The following is a 4,281-nucleotide window of genomic DNA, read 5'->3' as shown; positions in this document are numbered from 1 at the left end:
GCCCACTTGGCACTCCGATCCGAGTCGTTTGCTCGCGGCTTCAGCATATCAAGCAAGCCGGAGATCTCACCCATTTAAAGTTTGAGAATAGGTTGAGGTCGTTTCGGCCCCAAGGCCTCTAATCATTCGCTTTACCGGATGAGACTCGTACGAGCACCAGCTATCCTGAGGGAAACTTCGGAGGGAACCAGCTACTAGATGGTTCGATTAGTCTTTCGCCCCTATACCCAGCTCCGACGATCGATTTGCACGTCAGAATCGCTACGGACCTCCATCAGGGTTTCCCCTGACTTCGTCCTGGCCAGGCATAGTTCACCATCTTTCGGGTCCCAACGTGTACGCTCTAGGTGCGCCTCACCTCGCAATGAGGACGAGACGCCCCGGGAGTGCGGAGGCCGCCGCCCCGTGAAGGGCGGGGAAGCCCCATCCTCCCTCGGCCCGCGCAAGGCGAGACCTTCACTTTCATTACGCCTTTAGGTTTCGTACAGCCCAATGACTCGCGCACATGTTAGACTCCTTGGTCCGTGTTTCAAGACGGGTCGTGAAATTGTCCAAAGCTGAAGCGCCGCTGACGGGAGCGATTATTCCGCCCGAGAGCATCCCGAGCCAACAGCGGCGCGGGTCCGGGGCCGGGCCAGGTAGGTCCGTCATCCGGGAAGAACCGCGCGCGCTTGCCGGGAGCCCGAGCGCCCAAAGGGGCGAATCGACTCCTCCAGATATACCGCCGAGCAGCCAGCCAGGACACCGGGGCTCTGCCCAACAGACGCGAACCGAGGCCCGCGGAAGGACAGGCTGCGCACCCGGGCCGTAGGCCGGCACCCAGCGGGTCGCGACGTCCTACAAGGGGAGAAGTGCGGCCCACCGCACACCGGAACGGCCCCACCCCGCGGCGAGTGGAAAGGCAACCGGACACGACCCCGCCGCGGATTGCTCCGCGCGGGCGGCCGGCCCCATCTGCCGAGGGCGGGGGCCAGTGGCCGGATGGGCGTGAATCTCACCCGTTCGACCTTTCGGACTTCTCACGTTTACCCCAGAACGGTTTGACGTACTTTTGAACTCTCTCTTCAAAGTTCTTTTCAACTTTCCCTCACGGTACTTGTTCGCTATCGGTCTCGTGGTCATATTTAGTCTCAGATGGAGTTTACCACCCACTTGGAGCTGCACTCTCAAGCAACCCGACTCGAAGGAGAGGTCCCGCCGACGCTCGCACCGGCCGCTACGGGCCTGGCACCCTCTACGGGCCGTGGCCTCATTCAAGTTGGACTTGGGCTCGGCGCGAGGCGTCGGGGTAGTGGACCCTCCCAAACACCACATGCCACGACAGGCGGCAGCCTGCGGGGTTCGGTGCTGGACTCTTCCCTGTTCGCTCGCCGCTACTGGGGGAATCCTTGTTAGTTTCTTTTCCTCCGCTTAGTAATATGCTTAAATTCAGCGGGTAGTCTCGCCTGCTCTGAGGTCGTTGTACGAGGTGTCGCACGCCACACCGCCAGCCGGCTGTGCACGCTACCGAGAAAGTACCGGTATGCGAACCGCCAGGCGACGGGCGCGCATCGCACGTTTAAGGAGACGCGGCCGGCCACACAGGCGACCACGACACTCCCACGTCTCCGAAGCGGGACAAACGCCGCGCGCTTCAGTATACGTAGCCGACCCTCAGCCAGACGTGGCCCGGGAACGGAATCCATGGACCGCAATGTGCGTTCGAAACGTCGATGTTCATGTGTCCTGCAGTTCACATGTCGACGCGCAATTTGCTGCGTTCTTCATCGACCCACGAGCCGAGTGATCCACCGTCCTGGGTGATCTTTTCCTTTTCAGTCTCCCACTGTCTCTTTCAAGACAGTAGCATTTGCGGGACTGAGGCGTCTGACGGCCCCTGTTCCACTATTTTTTTTGTGTCCAACGGCCTCACAGCCGATGGGCGTCGTACGGCTCCACACCGGAGCGGACAGGCACTCGGGCGAACGTCATTCAAAACCGGCGCCAGGCGCCAGGTACCGCAGGCCAGCCGCTCCAGAGCTTCAGCGCTCGTACCACACAACAACAACAACAACAACACTTCCGCTAGTTTTGAGAGGCACGCGTGGTTCCGCACGCGGCGCACGGCCACTGCCGTACAGGTAGCGTGTTGCGCGACACGACACGCACATCGAAAGACATGCAGTCTAGTCGGTAATGATCCTTCCGCAGGTTCACCTACGGAAACCTTGTTACGACTTTTACTTCCTCTAAATGATCAAGTTTGGTCATCTTTCCGGTAGCATCGGCAACGACAGAGTCGATGCCGCGTACCAGTCCGAAGACCTCACTAAATCATTCAATCGGTAGTAGCGACGGGCGGTGTGTACAAAGGGCAGGGACGTAATCAACGCGAGCTTATGACTCGCGCTTACTGGGAATTCCTCGTTCATGGGGAACAATTGCAAGCCCCAATCCCTAGCACGAAGGAGGTTCAGCGGGTTACCCCGACCTTTCGGCCTAGGAAGACACGCTGATTCCTTCAGTGTAGCGCGCGTGCGGCCCAGAACATCTAAGGGCATCACAGACCTGTTATTGCTCAATCTCGTGCGGCTAGAAGCCGCCTGTCCCTCTAAGAAGAAAAGTAATCGCTGACAGCACGAAGGATGTCACGCGACTAGTTAGCAGGCTAGAGTCTCGTTCGTTATCGGAATTAACCAGACAAATCGCTCCACCAACTAAGAACGGCCATGCACCACCACCCACCGAATCAAGAAAGAGCTATCAATCTGTCAATCCTTCCGGTGTCCGGGCCTGGTGAGGTTTCCCGTGTTGAGTCAAATTAAGCCGCAGGCTCCACTCCTGGTGGTGCCCTTCCGTCAATTCCTTTAAGTTTCAGCTTTGCAACCATACTTCCCCCGGAACCCAAAAGCTTTGGTTTCCCGGAGGCTGCCCGCCGAGTCATCGGAGGAACTGCGGCGGATCGCTGGCTGGCATCGTTTATGGTTAGAACTAGGGCGGTATCTGATCGCCTTCGAACCTCTAACTTTCGTTCTTGATTAATGAAAACATACTTGGCAAATGCTTTCGCTTCTGTTCGTCTTGCGACGATCCAAGAATTTCACCTCTAACGTCGCAATACGAATGCCCCCGCCTGTCCCTATTAATCATTACCTCGGGTTCCGAAAACCAACAAAATAGAACCGAGGTCCTATTCCATTATTCCATGCACACAGTATTCAGGCGGGCTTGCCTGCTTTAAGCACTCTAATTTGTTCAAAGTAAACGTGCCGCCCACCGAGACACTCAACAAAGAGCACCCTGGTAGGATTTAAACGGGGTCCGCCTCGGGACGCGAAAGCACCCCTTCGGCTCGCCCCACCGGCAGGACGTCCCACGATACATGCCAGTTAAACACCGACGGGCGGTGAACCAACAGCGTGGGACACAAATCCAACTACGAGCTTTTTAACCGCAACAACTTTAATATACGCTATTGGAGCTGGAATTACCGCGGCTGCTGGCACCAGACTTGCCCTCCCAATAGATTACTCGTTAAAGGATTTTAAAGTGTACTCATTCCGATTACGGGCCTCGGATGAGTCCCGTATCGTTATTTTTCGTCACTACCTCCCCGTGCCGGGAGTGGGTAATTTGCGCGCCTGCTGCCTTCCTTGGATGTGGTAGCCGTTTCTCAGGCTCCCTCCTCCGGAATCGAAACCCTGATTCCCCGTTACCCGTTACAACCATGGTAGGCGCAGAACCTACCATCGACAGTTGATAAGGCAGACATTTGAAAGATGCGTCGCCGGTACGAGGACCGTGCGATCAGCCCAAAGTTATTCAGAGTCACCAAGGCAAACGGACCAGACAAGCCAATCCGATTGGTTTTGATCTAATAAAAGCGTCCCCTTCCATCTCTGGTCGGGACTCTGTTTGCATGTATTAGCTCTAGAATTACCACAGTTATCCAAGTAACGTGGGTACGATCTAAGGAACCATAACTGATTTAATGAGCCATTCGCGGTTTCACCTTAATGCGGCTTGTACTGAGACATGCCATGGCTTAATCTTTGAGACAAGCATATGACTACTGGCAGGATCAACCAGGGAGCTGCGTCAACTAGAGCTGAGCAGCCGGCCGCCCGGGAGTGTGTCCCGGGGGCCCGCGCGAACACGCAAGCGTCCGCTCAATTATTCTGCAAACAGGAGGAGGCCGAGCTCCCCTGCACGATACACCTCGAAACCCTCTCAGGTCCCGGCGGCGCGCAGCGCCGTCCTACCCATAATTTTTCTAGTTGGATTGCAGTAATGAAGAGACAA

At 56.5% G+C, this 4,281-nt stretch overlaps 3 non-coding genes across 3 annotated transcripts in view; all 3 read right to left on the bottom strand.

Annotated features, from left to right (window-relative positions):
• Window positions 1–1,459, bottom strand: part of LOC126328942 (large subunit ribosomal RNA) — a 4,222-nt gene extending 2,763 nt beyond the window's left edge. Inside the window, exon 1 of the ribosomal RNA XR_007562049.1 lies at window positions 1–1,459. This exon is cut by the window's left edge and continues 2,763 nt beyond it. This is a non-coding gene — a ribosomal RNA (large subunit ribosomal RNA).
• Window positions 1,460–1,647: 188 nt separating this feature from the next.
• Window positions 1,648–1,802, bottom strand: LOC126328940 (5.8S ribosomal RNA). The gene has a single exon (XR_007562047.1). It is a non-coding gene; the product is annotated as a 5.8S ribosomal RNA (ribosomal RNA).
• Window positions 1,803–2,173: 371 nt separating this feature from the next.
• Window positions 2,174–4,071, bottom strand: LOC126328945 (small subunit ribosomal RNA). The gene has a single exon (XR_007562052.1). It is a non-coding gene; the product is annotated as a small subunit ribosomal RNA (ribosomal RNA).
• Between the last annotated feature and the right edge of the window lie 210 nt (window positions 4,072–4,281).

Source organism: Schistocerca gregaria, unplaced genomic scaffold (assembly GCF_023897955.1).
Source record: "Schistocerca gregaria isolate iqSchGreg1 unplaced genomic scaffold, iqSchGreg1.2 ptg001150l, whole genome shotgun sequence".
Lineage (NCBI taxonomy): Eukaryota > Metazoa > Arthropoda > Insecta > Orthoptera > Acrididae > Schistocerca > Schistocerca gregaria.
Note: the sequence above shows the minus strand (reverse complement) of the source record. Positions and strands in the feature narration are given on the sequence as shown.